Source organism: Mustelus asterias, chromosome 8, assembly GCF_964213995.1.
Source record: "Mustelus asterias chromosome 8, sMusAst1.hap1.1, whole genome shotgun sequence".
Classification (NCBI taxonomy): Eukaryota; Metazoa; Chordata; class Chondrichthyes; order Carcharhiniformes; family Triakidae; genus Mustelus; species Mustelus asterias.
In genome coordinates, this window is record NC_135808.1 from 114,472,088 (window position 1) to 114,491,775 (window position 19,688).

The window sequence follows — 19,688 nt, forward strand, 5'->3', positions numbered from 1 at the left end:
CAGCAGGAATCCCATTCCTTCTACTTAACACTCCCTGAATCCTGCCTAAAAATTCAAGGGTGGGGGAGAGTAAGATTCAGGACTAAAAGTTGCTAATAGTGATGCCCCACTTCTCCACATGGCCCACTGTTGAAATCCTTGTAGATGGAAATCAATTAGACATCATTGTATTAGGGTTAACTTTTACATTTTACACTATTTTCTCATCAAAATCCTTGAATGAGTTATAATTGGAATTTTTACAAATGGACTTCGTTAAATTCATTTTTTAAAATTCATTTATGGGACATGGGCGTCACTGGCTGGCCAGCATTTATTGTCCATCCCTAGTTGTCCAAGGGCAGTTGAGAGTCAACCACATTGCTATGGCTCTGGAGTCACATGTAGGCCAGACCAGGTAAGGACGGCAGATTTCCTTCCCTAAAGGACATTAGTGAACCAGATGGGTTTTTCTGACAATCAGCAATGGTATCATGGTCATCAGTAGATTCTTAATTCCAGATATTTTTTATTGAATTCGAATTCCACCATCTGCCGTGGTGGGATTCGAACCCGGGCCGACAGAACATTAGCTGAGTCTCTGGATTAATAATCTAGCGATAATACCACTCAGCTATCACTTCCCCGATTATTGAACAACCTTACTGGACTTGAAATTATGTCATATTTGTGGAATGACAAATTTCTCTATTCCATGATCAATATTCCATAGATTTTGAAAACGGTAAAACAATATTTTATTTTAAAGTTTATTTATGATATTTCAGCTGCAAAATTAATCCCTTGTCGGAATTTTACCGTCCCGCCCACCAGGGGAATCGGAGCGGCCAAGGGGCGGGACATGGAAAGGTCTGTTGACCTCAGGCACGATTTTACGGTTTCGGGACAGGCAAGGCTGTAAAATCCCGTGTCTTCCCAGCCTTTATTTTGCTCTCTCTAAAGTCATAAAAAGTGAATGGAATTAAATTTTTAAACATCTGGAATTAAAAGATGGTGACCATGATACCATTGCTGATTGTTGTAAAAACCCATCTGGTTCACTAATATCCCTTTAGGGAAGGAAATTGACAAACTTGCTCGAGTTATTTGAGGACATAACCAGCAAGGTGGATAGTGGGGAGCCTATGGATGTGGTATATCTAGACTTCCAGAAGGCATTTGACGAGCCGCATAAAAGACCGATCCAGTAGGTGAGATCACAGGGGATTTGGGGTAGATTGGATTGAGGATTGGCTGACTGACAGAAAGCAGAGGGTCGGGATAAATGGGTCCTTCTCTGGCTGGTGAGCTGTAACTAGTGAAGAGGAGATAAAGATTTTACAGACGGATATAGATAGACTGAGAGATGGGCCAAAATTTGGCAGATGCAGTTTAACATGGATAAGTGTGAGGTTATCCATTTTAGCTGAAAAAATAAAAAGGCAAATTATTATCTAAATGGGAAGCAGATTCAAAATGCGTCTGGGCAGAGGGATCTGGGAGTCTTTGGGGTGATTCTCCCAAAAAAGCTCTAAGTGCTGAATTCCGGGAAAACTGGTATAAATCACGATTGTTTTTTCAGTGGGAGTTCATATTCAAATCTCCCACACTCTGTGAAATGCAGAAGTTACAATTGTGAATATTATTAAAAGCTCGGGGGGCAGGGGCTATTCATGCCAGTCTGACAGTTCCGCAATTCTGCGCATGTGCAGTGGCCCCGAGCTGTCAGCCTGCAGTTTGCTGGCCAGTTTGATCACTGGCCAGCCCGGGACCCTCCCAGGGCTGTCCCCCCTGACACTCCCACAGCCCGATCACAGACCCGGCAACCATTCCCGGGCCAGCCCCGACCCCCCTCCCAACCCGGAGCGCCCCAATCTCCAGCACCCCTCCCAGCAGTGATAATCCCTCTCATTCTCCCCACCCCATGGGATGCAGACCCCCCCCCAGGAGGCAGACCCCCACCCCCTGGCAGATCCCACGCCACAGGTGGCAGACCACCCCCCCCCAGTCCGTCCCGATCGCCGGCCTCCTACAGCCCTGAACAATCCCAATGGCAGAGTGGCTGCAGGACCCCCACCCCCACTGATCACCCCCAAGGTCCTGCCCCTACAGCCTTGCCTGTAGACCCTTCCCCCAGCTGGCCCTGCCCCTGAGACCCTGCCCCCTTGACACTGACCCATGCCTGGTGGGCAGTGCCAGGGTGCCCCATGGGCATGGTCACTTTGCCTCTTGGGCAGTGCCAGGGCACAGGTTGGCACTGCCCAGGTGCCCATGCCCAGAGGGCACCACCCCCTGCTGCACAACCCCCTGCGAGGGCCCGCTTGCCCCTCCTTCATTCCGGCGAGGTCTCCCGCTAGTTCCCCGAAAGTGGGGAGCTGCTCTAAACCCCGCCAGAATGAAATTGTATGGCGGGTGGGAGATGCTATCGGGCCAGGAGAATTCAGTCCCAGGCCCAATAATGACAATTAAATCACATTAAAATAAGATTAAAATTACTTACCTGCTGGTCCCGTCGGTTTCCAGCATGGTCCCTGGGAGATGCATGCGTGTCAGGATGAGTCGCAGAAAATTGGTATGCAGGTACAGCATGTAAAAAGAAAAGACAAATGGAATGTTGGCATTTATTGCAAAAAGACTGGAGAAGTAGAAAGGTGTTGTTGCAATTGTATAGGGTGTTGGTGAGACCACATCTGGAGTATTGTGTCCAGTTTTACTCACCTTATTCTACGAAGAATGTGATGGCATTGGAGGCAGTTCAGAGGAGGTTCACCAGATTGATTCTGGGAATGAAAGGGTTGATGTATGAGGAGAGATTAACAGTTTGGACTTGTACTCGCTGGAGTTTAGAAGGGCGAGAGGGGGTTTGATCGAGGTATATAAAATACTAAAAGGGATTGATAAAGTAAATGTAGATCAAATATTTCCCCTTGTGGGGCAACCTCGAACAAAAGGTATAGGTTGAGAGGTGGTAGATTTAAAATTGAGATGAGGAGGAACTACTTCTCACAGAAGATGGTGAATTTGTGGAACTCGCTGCCCCATAACACGGTGAAGTGTGAATCATTAAATGGTTTCAAGAGGAGATAGATGTATTTCTAATGAAAACAGGTTAAAGGGATATGGGGAATAGGTGGGGAGGTGGATTTGAGACCAGGAAGAGATTAGTCATGATTTGATTGAATGGTTGAGCAGGCACGAAGGGCTGAATTGCCTACTTCTGCTCCTAATTCTATGTTCCTATGTCCTCACCTGGTCTGGCCAATATGTGACTCCAAAGCCATAGCAATGTGGTTGACTCTTAAATGTCCTCTGAAATGGCCTAGCAAGCCACTCAGTGATGCCCACAGCCCATGAATAAATAGAAAAAAATATAAAACTTCCAGGAATTCAACACTCGTACAACTTTAAGGGTGCTCAGGCATCAGTACCAGATATTGCTAACTAATTTGTACTACTAACAATATTCCATTTCCTTCAAAAGAATGGTGAAATGAATGACCATAATCAAAAAATATCAACTCAGGATCAACTATTTTTGCCATCCTCCTTCACTTCATGAATGCCTCCTATTTTTCATTGCATGGGAGGAAAAACATTTGGAAAATCCAACTCCATTTACAATATCATAGAATCAGAGAATCCCTAGAGTGCAGAAGAGGCCATTCAGCCCATTGAGCCTGCACCAACTCTCTGACAGAGTATTTTACCCAGGCCCTCTCCCCCGTCCTATTCCCGTAACACCACACCTTTCCCATGGCTAATCTATCTAATCTAAGGGGTAATTTAGCATGGCCAATCCACCCAACCTGCTCATCTTTGGACTGTAGGAGGAAACTGGAGCAGCCGAAGGAAACCCACACAGACTCAGAGAGAATGTGGAAGTAAAATGAAAATGTCAACCTCTTAAACAACTTATACTTAATGTGCTGATGAAGGTTTGATTTCAGACAGGAATTTATTTTAAGGATTCATTTGACAGAGGGAAACAAATTTAGAAATGATTATTAGAGAATCTATCAACAGCTCTTTAGAAATGATTAACAAATTATTGTCATTTGATTATCTCACATGGATTGTTTCTCCAAGGGAAAGCATAAATGTCAACTTGGAGGGAGGAGGAGATGTCAGAAAAACAGTCTTTCTCTTCTGATTAAATAGAAGAGGATTTTTCTGTGGGTCAATCCAGTGATCAGAAAGACGGATTTTTCAGCGTTTCATGATAAGAACATAACATGACATTAGTGACCCATTAAGAAAGGTTTATTTTAAAATCATGAACTCTACAGTTCTCACGGTCAGTGTGTCTCATGCTCACAGCCTTAGGTGATGTCATTGTTGGGAGGTGAAAAAAACTGTGGGCAGGTCAGGTGACCGAAGTTTTTCAGATCTTGGTTTTGTTTTGGCTGCAGGATTAGAGGCAGTCTTCGAAGCAAGCTGGAAAAGAAGTCTCTTTCTCTCTCTGTTTTGCTTTGAAGATTTTACCAGTTAGCTGAAAGAAAGGGTTGTTGCCATTCTGCAGTAAAGAATCTGTGCTCTGGTGTTTTGGAAAGTTGTCTTGCCTTCAAACTATTCTGAGTCTCAAGAGCATTGGACGCAGAATTCAACTAATGGCCTCAATCCCAGTATCAAGTCAGCATTAGTCTGTGCTGTGTTAAACCTGTGAAAAGAGGTTTTTTTCATTGTCTATCGGTTTTGGTTTTAATTGGAACACACCAGAGATATTCATTAAGAGTTATACATTATAGTGGTTGTTTTGTTTCTTGTTTGTAATTGATAAAAGTTCTTGCTAATTTTCTTACTATACATGTTAACCATATTCTTAAATAAACTTTGTTTGATAAAAGCTCCCTCGTGGGTCTTTTGAATCACACCTGAAGTGAAACATCTCATGCTTATCCCAGCCAAATTCAAGATGCAAAACATATGGTTCAGGCTGGCTTCATAAAACACTTTGGAGTTTCTAACCTGACCCATAACAATAAGATCATAAGAACTAGAAGCAGGAGTAGGCCATCTGGCCCTTTGAACCTTCTCCGGCATTCAATAAGATCATGGCTGATCTTTTTGTGGACTCAGCTCCACTTACCTGCCCACTCATCATAACCCTTAATTCCTTTACTGTTCAAAAATCTATTTATCTTTTCCTTAAAAACATTCAACAAGGTAGCCTCAACTGCTTCACTGGGCAGGGAATTCCACAGATTCACCCTTTGGGTGAAGAAGTTCCTCCTCAACTCCCCCTTATTTTGAGGCTATGCCCCCTAGCTCTGGTTTCACCCACCAGTGGAAACAACCTCCCTGCTTCTATCTTATCTATTCCCTTCATAATCTTATATGTTTCTATAAGATTCCCCCCTCATTCTTCTAAATTCCAATGAGTATAGTCCCAGTCTGTTCAATTTCTCCTCATAAGCTAACCCTTTCAACTCCGGAATAAGCCTAGTGAATCTCCTCTGCACCCCATCCAGTACGAGAATATTCTTTCTCAAAGGAGACCAACGCTGCAGTTCCAGTAACTGTGTGACTTTCCAGTAAATGGAGAAAAGCCACTTTCATGTTGCCTGAATATTGCAGAATTGGTTGCAGTAACCATTGCTGATGAAACAATCTCATTTACATTGTGGGGCAGTGCTTTCAGATTTAAAGTATATGAGCTCCCATATGAATACCCAGATGCAAACACTTCACGTGCAACTGTTTCAAAGGGTCTACCAGTGTTCCAATGAATGGTAGAGGGTCAGCACAAAGAACAACAAATATGCAACAGCAATTCTTCAGGCGCTTCCAAAAATGTGCGGGTTATGTTGATTAGCCATGCAAAGTTGCCCCTTAGTGTCAGGGGTCTAGCAGGATAAGTATGTGGGGTTACAGGGATATGGCCTGGGTGGGATTGTTGTTGGTGCGGACTCAATGGGCCAAATGGCCTCCTTCTGCATTGTAGAGATTCTATGATTCCTCTAAAACGCAATCTATTGCTTCTTCTGCCATTTGTAGCCATTTCTGTCACATAAGTAAAAAAGGAACAGAAGGAATAGGAGCAGGAGTAGGCCATATACCCCCTGAAGCCTGTTCCGCATCGCAATAAGATCATGGCTGATCTGTTCTTGTCCTCAACTCCACTTTCCTTTCAAATATATTTTCAAATACCTGACAGAAGTAATATCATATCATACAAGGCACTTTAGACTCTTTCCAACACTTTAAAATCTGTTATTAAAAGGCGGTTATGCCTATCGACATGTTCTTTGTGAAGATAAACTGTATGAAAGCCAGCTCAACAGGCCCAGAGAATGGTGATAGAAAATAGACTTCAAAGCACTGAAGCTAAAGCTAAATGAATCGAGAATAAAGCATGCTCCAGAAGAAATCAAGAAAGAGAGGAGCAAGAGCTTTGAGTTAAAGAAGCCATTCTATTTAACTAGATTTATGGTTGGAAGAAGACTTTCAGACGCAACTGAAAGTTTTGAAGTAATTCTATCAAGAAGCTGGGATTTGAAAGTTAAACAGTAAGCCAGTCGAGGCAGAGGAAACCGAAAGGGGTTGGTCTGAAGTCCTGACAGGAATTACTGCTAAAAATGAAGTGAAAACTCCCCCATGAAAATTATCTGGGAAAATTCTGAGGAAGAGGTTAGGTGGCTTGGTCATGCCAAATTGCTCCTTAGTCAATGTCAAACTTTTATTCATTTATTAGTCACAAGTAGGCTTACATTAACACTGCAATGAAGTGACTATACAAGTCCCCTAGTCACCACACTCCCACGCCTGTTCAGATACACTGAGGGAGAATTTAGCATGGCCAATACATCTAACCAGCACATCTTTCGGAGGAAACCGGAATACCCAGAGGTACGCAGACACGGAGAGAACATGCAGACTCCACACAGATAGTGACCCAAGCCAAGAATCGAACCCGGGTCCCTGGCACTGTGAGGCAGCAGTGCTAACCACTGTGCCACCATACTGCCCCTGTCCAAAGATGAGTAGATTAGGTGGATTAATCATGGTAAATGCACGGGATTATAAGGATAGGGCCTGGGTGGGTTGCTCTTTCGGAGATTTAGTGCAGATTCGATAAGCCGAATGGCCTCTTTTTGCATTGTAGGGATTCTATGGTTCTAAGAATCCACAAACCACAATCATGTGTGATAATGAAGCCATTGTAGCTTTGAATGTACTTTTGTCATCCATGTTAATCTTAAAACCTGTGTGTATTTGTGAAGCTAAGGGAAGAGAGTACAGATGTATTATAATCCATTTCTTTCATGTTTAATTAATTTTTTCATTTGTTGGTAAAAACTAATTAGCAGTGACTCAGTTTCCTCCACCTTGCCATCCAGTTTAAGCACCAACTGGTAACACCCTAAAGGGACAATCACCACAGAGGGTCCAGGGTTTGGTGTGAGGGTGGGTATCAATGCGTGCAAGGGATTAAAACATCAAAAAAACTGAGGTGTTGAAACCCAACGTTATCCTGCTCACTCCTGTGTTTAACCGGTGCGCATTTAGAGACACACAGGTAATCTCCATGGCCTTACCTGGTCAGAGTTCATAAGATGAAAAGTGGCAATCAAATGAGGATTTGGCCTCAGATTCCAACCTTAACTGTCAACGCAGGGATTTCCAGGACTCTCTGAAACTTGCTGAGTGAACAAGACGAGGGCACAGCAAAGATTGACAGGGCTGTGAAATGGTCAGGCTGGGAAGTATTTAATCATTGATTTGGTCTGATTTGATTTGATTTGATCTGATTTATTGTCACACGTATTAACATACAGTGAAAAGTATTGTTTCTTACGCACTATACAGATAAAACATACCGTTCATAGGGAAGGAAACGAGAGAGTGCAGAATGTAGAGTTACAGTCATAGCTAGGGTGTAGAGAAAGATTAACTTAATGCAAGGTAGGTCCATTCAATAGTCTGACAGCAGCAGGGAAGAAGCTGTTCTTGAGTCGGTTGGTACGTGACCTCAGACTTTTGTATCTTTTTCCCGAAGGAAGAAGATGGAAGAGAGAATGTCCGGGGTGCATGGGGTCCTTAATTATGCTGGCTGCTTTGCTGAGGCAGCAGGAAGTGTAGACAGAGTCAATGGATGGGAGGCTGGTTTGAACCTGGGCAACTGCTTCCTTGCCTAAGTGAAAGATTTTTCCTCACAGAATTTGTTCTGCAAGTGTCCTTTCACTGCTTTAGAGACGATTTCGAAGGTTTTGGGGAGGGTCATTGCTGTTCTTTTTTAACTTTGACCCACAGTTCTTAGCTGTCAGTCCTCAGAGCTTGATGGGAGCAGTTTATGCATCTTTACCTTGGACACCCGGTGTGGAACAAGAGGAGCAGCATTAGCCACAGTGCGAACTAACATCACGTCCACTTCCTCTCACAACCATCACAATTTAAGCTAATTAAGCGCTCCATTAAATTAGCAAACTGAACTATCTGCTGCAAGCTCTTTAAGTGTTGGTGTGGGATCACCAACTGCAGCATCCGCAAACAGAAAATCAGCAAGTTAAAGGCAATTAATTTAAATTTTCTGACAGCAAAGTCAGTAATTAGGGCACAAGCTAAAATAAACAAACATGAAGAAAAAATGTATTGCAAACTTTATTATCGCTGAGCAGAAAGTTGACATTCCACAAATATAAACTGAGCTTTGCAGGTGCTCGGAGAATGTTTAGCAATAGTTGTACGCTGTTAAAGACCCGGTCACATCTCACTCGACAAAGCGTGATGTTTTTCAAGGGTTTTGCAGTGAGATTAACAGTGTAAGAGTGGAAGTTCCTGTCAATTCAATTGATTTCCTTTGATTGCAGTCTGGGGATACCTCAATATCCCGCACTCCCTGGAGTAGCATAGAAGAATCTGGATGTCTTTAGAGATGTCCTCAATGTCAAGTTTCTCAACAATGATAAAACAATTCACATTTTTCAAATACCTTTTATTTTCTTCTTAGTATTTACTTTGCATTCAGGAAATTTAAATCAAAAGTGATGGACATCCATTGCCTTTAACTTCCTAATTTTGTGTATGTGAATACTTCCTTATGATTGGCTGCTTAACCTGTTTGTTGCCATCACCGTTGCTGTACACCAAGATGTCCCCCTAACTTGACGCCGGCTTTAAACTACAGTCAGGAGATGGGAAATCCACACCTCAGAGAGTCCGCACGTAAGGACTCCAGAAGTTGCTGTCAGTTTCCATGGAGTATCGACAGTGTGTGCTGACAGTTTCATTGCCATGACAATCCCAAAGCCATTGCTTTGGACTACAGTATAATCAACTTTTAATTTTGACTCAGAATCATTGGTGGGAATTTTACTGCCCCACCCGCCACTTGAATCGGGGCGGACCATGGAAAGGTCCATTCACCTCGGGCAGGATTTTATGGCCTCACTTGTTCCGAAACTGTAAAATCCTGCCCCTAAAATCCCTCCAGTGCAGAAGGAGACCATTCGGTCTATCGAGTCTGCACCAACTCTCTGACAGGGTCCTCTCCCCCGCACATATATACCATAGCTAACCCTCCTACACATTTTGGGAGACTAGGGGGAAATTTAGCATGGCCAATCCACCTAAACTGCACATCTTTGAACTATGGGAGGAAACCGGAGCACCCAGAGAAAACCCAGGCAGATACAGGGAGAATGTGCAAACTCCACACAGACAGTCACCCGAGGCCAGAATTGAACCCGTGTCCCTGGTGCTGTGAGGCAGCAGTGCTAACCACTGTGCTACCATGCCGCCCATTTGCTACAATGGTCACTGATTAATCAATAGTGAAAATGTAACAGAGGCCTGAATTTGATACATTGTTGAAGCGAGAAAGATAAAGTCGTCTAATTACGCTATAAATCGGCTTTTACCTTCTGTAATTGAGATAAATTAAAAATGGAGAAATAGCTCATGTTGCCAAGCTGTGATGGTAACTGGACACTTGTTATGCCCTAGAAAGTTAATTAGGACAGAACCTTGTGGTATGATTTGACTTGACCTGTTAATTGGCCATTTTTTTAAATCTCTAGTTCCTGCATTGGTCTAATTAACAAAAACTGTTAGTATGTTGCTGACCTACACAGTCCCAACAGGCCTGGATTTCTCTAAAGTCAAAGTTGCTTGCTGAACTAATGCCAGGACTGCTCTTAATTAGAGCAGGAGCATACAGAGAGTTTATAGGAAAGGTCACCTCGGGGCGCTGCTTCTCACCCTGCCTCTACACAAGCAGCACTCATTAGGGGAGATGGAGGTGCAATGGAACTATAACTGGAATAGTAATTCAGAGGCCTAGGTCAATGCTCTGGGGACATGGATTCAAACCCCATCACAGCAGCTTGTGGAACTGAAAGTTGGGGAGGAAATTTTCCCATCCCGCCCATGGGGGGTGCGAATCATACTAAGGTCCATTGATCTCGGGCAGAATTTTTGGGATGAGCGTGGCTGGAAAATCCTGCTCCTAATCTCAATGGTGGCACAGTGGTTCGCGCTGCTGCCTCACAGTGCCAGGGACCCGGGTTCCATTCCCAGCTTGGGTCACTGTCTGTGTGGAGTCTGCACGTTCTCCCCGTACCTGCGTGGGTTTCCTCCGGGTGCTCTGGTTTCCTCCCACAGTCCGAAAGACGTGCTGGTTAGGTGCATTGACCATGCTAAATTCTCCCTCAATGTACCCGAACAGGGGCCGGAGTAGGGGAATTTCACAGTAACTTCACTGCAGTGTTAATGTAAGCCCACTTGTGACTAATAAACTTAATGGTGACCATGAAACTATCACCAATTATTGTAAAATCCCATCAGTTCACTAATGCCCTTTAGAGCAGGAAATCTGCCATCACTACTCAGTCTGTGACCTACAGGTGACTCCAGATGCACAGTTGAAGCTTAGGCCGAAACTCTACCACCTCGTCCGTCCAGAACGGAAATCTCTGTTGGCCTCAGGTGGGATTTTACGATCTCACCCAAGCGAGGCCATAAATTCCCACCCTTAAATTTATTTATTAGTGTCACAAGTAGGCTTACATTAACACCGCAATGAAGTTACTGTGAAAATTCCCCAGTCACCACACTCTGGCGCCTGTTTGGGTACACTGAGGGAAAATTTAGCATGGCCAATGCAACTCTTTTGGACTGTGGGAGGAAACAGGAGCACCCCCGGAGGAAACTCACACAGATATGGGGAGAACGTGCAGACACCACGCAGACAATGACCCAAGCCGGGAATCCAACCCAGGTCCCTGGCGCTGTGAGACAGCAGTGCTAACCACTATGTTACCGTGCCGCCCCAGGACTCTTAACCACCCTCTGAAATGGTCGAGGAAGCCACTCAGTTCAAGGGCAATTAGAACATAGAACATAGAACATTACAGCGCAGTACAGGCCCTTCGGCCCTCGATGTTGCACCGACCAGTGAAACCAATCTAAAGCCCATCTAACCTACACTATTCCAACATCATCCATATGTTTATCCAATGACCATTTAAATGCCCTTAATGTTGGCAAGTCCACTACTGCTGCAGGCAGGGCATTCCATGCCCTTACTACTCTCTGAGTGAAGAACTTACCTCTAACATCTGTCCGATATCTATCACCCCTCAATTTAAAGCTATGTCCCCTCGTGCTAGCTATCACCATCCGAGGAAAAAGGCTCTCACTATCCACCCTATCTAATCCTCTGATCATCTTGTATGCCTCTATTAAGTCACCTCTTAACCTTCTTCTCTCTAACGAAAATAACCTCAAGTCCCTCAGCCTTTCCTCATAAGACCTTCCCACCATACCAGGCAACATCCTGGTAAATCTCTTGTGCACCCTTTCCAATGCTTCCACATCCTTCCTATAATGCGGCGACCAGAACTGTAGGCAGTACTCCAAGTGCGGCCGCACCAGAGTTTTGTACAGCTGCAACATGACCTCCTGGCTCCAAAACTCAATCCCTCTAAAAGCTAACACACCGTACATCTTCTTAACAACCCTATCAACCTGGGTGCCAACTTTCAGGGATCTATGCACATGGACACCGAGACCTCTCTGCTCATCCACACTACCAAGTATCTTACCATTAGCCCAGTACTCTGTAATCCTGTTACTCCTTCCAAAGTGAATCACCTCACACTTTTCCGCATTAAACTCCATTTGCCACCTCTGCAGCTTATCTCTGTCCCTCTGTAACCTGCAACAACCTTCCACACTGTCCACAACTCCACCGACTTTAGTGTCATTAGGGATGGACAACAAATGCTGATCTTGCCAGTGATACCCAAGTCCCATGAAAGAATAAAAAGAAAATCATTTTATTTCTAATAGCCTTTTAGCCAGTTCTTGATATCTTTGGTCTGCTACCAGAGGACCATAGGTTTGGGATAATCACAACACAAAATTCTTAATGATTTCCACAAGTTTATGCCAACATTTGGCACAAATGAAGTAGGAACATGATAAGAAACCTTGGAGTGAGGTGGGATGTCTAAATTACAAGACTTTGATTCGACAACAAAACGAGGTGTATCCTTAGACACATCATTGATTGACATGACCCCTACCTTTAACAGAGTTGTTTAAAGCCAAGTCATGGCTCAATATCCCATGAATTTCATAGGCCCAGCTACTGATATTCACAGTTCCACAGATTAGAATTGGATTAATATAGTTTTGCTTAAACACTATTCTAATCTTGTCAACAATACAACACTCATGGCTTGAAGATGTGCTTACCAAAACTCTGTATATATCTCAGTCAGAGACTGAGAATTGTGATGCTTGCAACTAATGATATTCATCATAGTGCACTATGATATAATATTGGGCCCTAATTTCCGTAGAGTGGCAATCACAGTTGGACCGCCACTCCACTCACAAAAATGCACCCATTCCTTTCTCATCCGACCTTCCAACTTGGGCCGAGTGAGAATAGTGCAGAGGATTCCCAAGGCCTTCCATTGAGTGCAGGGGAGTCGGAGGAGAGGAAGACATGTCCACATCTTCATGGCAATAGCTGCAGTAACACTGGTAAGTTCAAAGGTCCTAGATGCATACGCAACAGGCTTCTCTGTTCCATCTCTGCAGCAGTGTGTCAGCACTGCCCCAACCCCATAAGGGGAGGTATCACATGTCAGATAAGGTCCTTTTTGGGGTCAAAATGAGTCATTAAATTTGAGGATGAAAGTTGTTGTTGACCTCTCTTGAAAGCCTCCAGCTGTGCCACCCCCAAGATCATCTTTGATATTTCCATAGTTGGACATGCAGGAGTGCAAATTAGCTAAATTAGAATAAACTTCCTGTAATAATTCATTAATCGCAGGAAGAATTTCAATTCCATGGGACCTCTTGGAGTTGGCACTGCCTTAATGGCACTCACCTTGTCTTCCTCGGATGAAGCTGCGTGCCATCCACCCGATAGCCTAAATAGGTCATGGCACTTGCTTGGAAGACACACTTTTGCGTTTTCAGACATACCCCAACCTCTGAAAATCGCCACTTCCAGGTTCACTAGGTGTTCATGTTCTGAAGTTCCTGTAACCAAGGCATCGTTTGGATACACCACTAACTGAGGTAACTCTTGGAGTATGTTCTCCATGACCATTTGAAAAATAACACATGCAGATGAGCCCTCAAAAGGCAGGCAAGTGTACTTGTATAGGCCCTTGTGCTTATTAATCATTACGTACTTTTGGGAAGGCTCGTCCAATTCAAGTTGGAGATATGCATGGCCCATGGTGGTCGTAGAGGGTTGTTTTTCAAACTGGAGGCCTGTGACCAGCGGTGTGCCTCAGGGATCAGTGCTGGGTCCACTGTTATTTGTCATTTATATTAATGATTTGGATGAGAATATAGGAGGTCTGGTTAGTAAGTTTGCAGATGACACTAAGATTGGTGGCACAGTGGACAGTGAGGAAAGTTATCTCCAATTGCAATGGGATCTTGATCAATTGGGCCAGTGGGATGACGAATGGCAGATGGAGTTTAATTTAGACAAATGCAAGGTGATGCATTTTAGTAGATTGAACCAGGGCAGGACTTACTCAGTTAATGGTAGGGCTTTGGGGAGAGTTACAGAACAAAGGGATCTAGGGGTACATGTTCATAGCTCCTTGAAAGTGGAGTCACAGGTGGACAGACTGGTGAAGAAGGCATTCAGCATGCTTGGTTTCATCGTTCAGAACATTGAATACAGGAGTTGGGATGTCTTGTTGAAGTTGTACAAGACATTGGTAAGGCCACACTTGGAATACTGTGTGCAATTCTGGTCACCCTATTATGGAAAGAATATTATTAAACTAGAAAGAGTGCAGAAAAGATTTACTAGGATGCTACCGGGACTTGATGGATTGAGTTATAAGGAGAGGCTGAATAGACTGAAATGTTTTTCTCTGGAGCGTAGGAGGCTGAGGGGTGATTTTATAGAGGTCTATAAAATAATGAGAGGCACAGATCAGCTAGATAGTCAATATCTCTTCCCAAAGGTAGGGGAGTCTAAAACTAGAGGGTTTAAGGTGAGAGGAGAGAGATACAAAAGTGCCCAGAGGGGCAATTTTTTCACACAGAGGGTGGTGAGTGTCTTGAACAAGCTGCCAGACGTAGTAGTGAAGGCGAGTGCAATATTGTCTTTTAAAAAGCATTTAGATAGTTACATGGGTACGATGGCTATAGAGGGATATGGGCCAAATGCGGGCAATTGGGATTAGGTTAGGGGTTTTAAAAAAGAAAGGGCGGCATGGACAAGTTGGGCCGAAAGGCCTGTTTCCATGCTGTGAACCTCTATGACTCTATGTCCAACTTTGAAAATGTTAACCTGGCATACAGGTCTTCGATCCAGGCCATGGGGTATCTGTTAAATTGAGAGCCCCTATTGACCATAAGCTTATAGTCTCCATAAAGTCGGACTGACTTATCCGGTTTAAGGACTGTACAGGTCTTATTATGACCAGCTTTTCCAGATGTTCCAGATCTGACTCTACCTTTTCCAATAGGGAGGATGGAACTGGTCTCACTCTAAAATACTTAGCCGTGGCATCGGTGTTGGCATAAATCCTAGCTTTGGCTCCCCTTATTTTCCAAAGTCCTCCTTGGAAGACTTCAGGATAGTTATTGATGAGTTTGTACAGGACCCCCGTGCCCAGCCTGAAGATCTCCAGCCAGTTCAATCTGATGTGTTGGGGCCAATCTCTTCCCATAAGGATTGGTCCTTGTCCCCATACAATGAGGCGTGGAAGTTGAGCCAACTGCTGCCTGAAGTCAACAGGGTTGCCAAGGTGCCCCTTATCTGCAATGGTTCCCCTGTGTAGGTGCTTTGTGCTTTCTAATTTCAGGAGCTGAAACGGAGACCACAGCCCCCATTTCCACTTCCATTTTTAAATAGGTGTTTATTTGCTAATAACTCCACCAGTTTGGCGGCAACCTTTGTCATGGCAATGCCATTTAATTACATTGCCTCAGCAGGATATAGTCCTGTGCCAATGTTGGCCTTTTCTCAAAATAGCAGACATTTTGACAATCCCTATATCTTAGCTTCGATTGTTGTCTTCTGCAGCTCCTGCAATAGTCCTCTGTCTGGTATCTAGAATCCCTAGAATATGCTCCCTAGGAATCTGAAGGCTGTCTGTGACTTCCTTTGACTGCCTGGTCATGCGACTCAGATTCCAGCACTGCCAGGGAGGCTAGGATATTTTACTGATACCATCGCTCTCAGTGGAGGGATGGACTTTGCATGTGGCCCCTTCCCTCAATCAGAGGATACTGCTATCTGATGTTCCCTACAGTTCCTGATCCCCGTTCTCTGCCTTTTGCAATGATAGAGCTATGTCAATGGGCTTTTTTAGATCCAAATTGGGTTCCACCAATAATTTCTTTTGGACTGTCGCATCGTTAATTCCACAGACCAGCCTATCTCGCAACATGTCATTCAGCGGTGGCCCGAATTCACAGTGCTCTACAAATTTTCGCAGCCTGATCAGAAATTCACTGACAAATTCCCATGTGTTCCCCTGCTGTGTAAAAGTGTTATCGCTGCAGTATCATGGAAGCTTTTGGGCCATAATAGCCTTTAACCAAGTCCACCAATTCATTAAAGGTTTTGGAGATGGGGCATCCGGGTAGGTCAGGCTTTTTATTACACTGAAGGTCGGGACTCCACACGCCATCAACAGAATCACTTTCTCCTTCTTGTCCCCCTCAGTACTGTTGGCCCAGAAAGAATAATGCATGTGCTCTGTGTATTGGGCCCAATCTTGGATGTTTGGATTATAGGCTTTATGTTTCCCAAAGAGAGGCACGTTTCTTACCAGAGAATTACTTGCCTCGATAGTAAAGATGGTCTGGATGGAAAAAACTTGCTTTACTCCTCATCGCCAATGTAATACTCTGACTGAGGCCAGTCTTCTGCCACCAATCATTTTTTTATTTATAGAGCTATGGGAACGGCTTTCAATAGCTACAGAGTGCAGATCAGTCCTGAGTCTATCGACTGCTGGCCTGGGTGGGGCCAGCTGGTTTTAAACTCCACCCCCTCCCCACTTCTCCTTCCCTATTGGACGAGCCTCCACTCATCTATGAGGGGAGTTCATTTTCAATAAGGCCCAAGGGAAGATTTACTGATGATCTCCTATGGCCATCATGGCAACAAATCTCTAGATCTTGGGTATCAACTTTTATCAAGATCCATGTGTCAGCCCTATACAACCAGGTATTATAAATAGGAATTTGATTTTTTTTAAATCTTTATTTATTTCTATGCTGAGAAATTATTTTTGTTTGGAGTCTGCGTTCTTTGCTGTTGATGTTCTGGCTCTGAATTCTTATTAGCAATAATCATCTTTTGATAAGGTGCATCCTAGATAGTTAAACTGTGAAACCTGATCCAGCTATTGATCGCTTATCTTGGCCTCTACTCTCCCAATTATTTGTTCCAAACTTCGTAACGCCAATCTTTTTCACATTAACTTTTATTGCAAAGCTTTCACCACTTCATCTATTCTATCCATTAATATCTGTCGATTCTCTGCTGTGCTAGCCAACAAGGCCCAGGCATCTGCAAATTTCAGTACCTTCACTAATTGGCCTCCTACTTTGGCATCACTCTGTACATCACCTAGTGCTTCTTTTCTTGGCAGCGCATAGACGTGAAAGGGCAATGATGATAGTAGGCAACCTTACTTCATCCTACGCCTGATTACACCAGTTTCAGTCTTGCCTGAAATTGTTTTTTTATTCATTCGTGGGACATGGGCGTCGCTGGCTGGCCAGCATTTATTGTCTATCCTTAGTTGCCCTTGAGAAGGTGGTGGTCTTGCCTTGGTGAATTGCTGCAGTCCATGTTCTGTGGGTTGACCCACAATGCCATTAGGGAGGGAATTCCAGGATTTTGACCCAACAACTGCGAAGGAACGGTGATATATTTCCAAGTCAGGACAGTGAGTGGCTCGGAGGGAAACGTGCAGGTGGTGGTGTTCCCATGTATCTGCTGCCCTTGTGCTTCTAGATGGAAGTGGTCATGGGTTTAGAAAATGGTGTCTAGGGATCTTTAGTGAATTGCTGCAGTGCATCTTGTAGATAGTACACACTGCTGCTACTGAGTGTCGGTGGTGGAGGGATTGAATGTTTGTAGATGTGATGCCAATCAAGCAAGCTGCTTTGTCCTGGATGGTTTCAAGCTTCAAGTGTTGCACCCATCCAGGCAAGTGGGGAGTATTCCATCACACTCCCGACTTGTGCCTTGTAGATGGTGGATAGGCTCTGGGGAGTCAGGAAGTGAGTTACTCGCTGCAGTATTCCTAGCCTCTGACCTGCTCTTACAGCCACTGTGTTTATGTGGTGAGTCCAGTTGAGTTTCTGGTCAATGGTAACCCCGAGGATGTTGACAGTGGGGGATTCAGTGTTGGTTACACCATTGAATGTCAAGGGGTGGTGGGTTAGGGTGTCCTTTATTGGTGATAATCATTGCCTGGCATTTGTGTGGCATGAATTGTGTGCCCCCTGTCAGTCCAAGCCTGGATATTGTTCAGATCTTGTTGCATTTAAACTGCTTCAGCATTTGAGAAGTCGTGAATGGTGAAGGCTATTGCGCCATCACATTGATTACACACACATCCATGGTAATGTTAAAGATCCTAGCAAATGGTTGGAAGGCAAAGTAAGCATTTACAGTGGCTAAGATGAATTCAAATTCAAGGGTTTTGGAGCTGGAGGGGCTCGAGCAGCAAGGAGAGTGTTAAATGGAAGAAGTGTGGAATACCATTGAGAAGTGTGTACATCTGCTTTATGGATCATGAAAAAGCTTTTGACCAGGTCAACTGACAGAAGCTGTTGAAAGTGCTGGAGGCACTGAGAGTTGACTGGCAAGGTAAAAGAATGATCATAGCTGTGTACATGGGGCAGACCACTATAATTAGGACAGTATTTTGGGTCATTGTCCAGACAGGTAAATCCAAGTAATTGTATCTCCTTCTACAACTGCACCTAATTAAAGGACAATTGCAAGTGCTTGCAAGTTCCAGATTGCAGATCAATGCCTGACTTCCTTAAGAAAATTCTGCATCTGTAAAAACGTACACTACTAGTGTGTGCCATCCATGGTTATTTATGTTGTTACGAATAGGGCAGAGATTCTAGGAGTTAATTAGTATAGCAGGAGGTAACTCATCTTACCAAGGTTCAAGAACATTTTTTTTGCTTACATGAAGGTAAACTGCCTCTTATTTACTTTCCTGATAGTGTATTGATTTTTCTCCACTTCACAAAGGAGGGAGAGCAGCGTTAGAGAATACACAAAGCGCACCAATGGAAATAAAGAGTCAACTCTGACAATCTCATAGAAACCCCCTGGATAACGAGTCTGGTAAAACATTGCTTATGTCGTGTGGTCTTATTTACCTCAAGGACAATTTCTTTCTCTCTTAGTTTGTTTAAAAATGCCCTTGGAATAAAACCAAAGGCGGAGTTATTTATTGACAAGAATCACATTCTAAATAAGGGCTTCTTTGTCGCGGATTGGCCAATGACGTTAATTATGATGTATCATTTCTCGCAGGCGAGTATTCTCAGGTCAAGGTGACGCATCGTTTAATCCTGTTTTCTGAAAGAGGAGAATTTCTTGTGCCTTTGGATACGATGACGGTCGGCAGCAATTCTAGTCACAGGTTAAGGTACCCTGTATTAGATAGTGTGCAGCATTAAGTCAATCTCCCTTTTTATTTTCCTGTCAAACTACAGTCTTGTCCATCATGTCAGATAGCCCTGATCCCTGTGACCAACTCTTATCCGTCAGTGTATTGAAAAAGTCAATTTATTTTTCTTTTCAGAACAATATTTGAAAGGCTGGATGATTGTGCTAAACACTAGCATAGTGGTTAGCGTGTAACATTTGTCATCAAACTGTGGGGGGTGCATAAGGCCATCAGATTTCTCTCCATCTCATCTCCCTCCATCTGTTATCAGATTTCATTTATTTGTTGGCTTACAAGCAGCTTAGCTTTGCTATTCTATACAAACAACAAGCCTTTTCTTCTGGATAACTGACTCAGCTTTTTTCAAAATTAGGACGGCGTCACCAGTGAATATTTCCTGTATTTCCTCTGTATTTCCAGGGGTTTGCCGTGAATGTGCGAATATTTGCAGAATCATAGAATAGAATCATAGAATCCTTGCAGTACAGAAGGAGGCCATTTGGCCCATCGGGTCTGCACCAACAACAACCCAGGTCCTATTCCTGTAACCCCATATATTTACCCTGC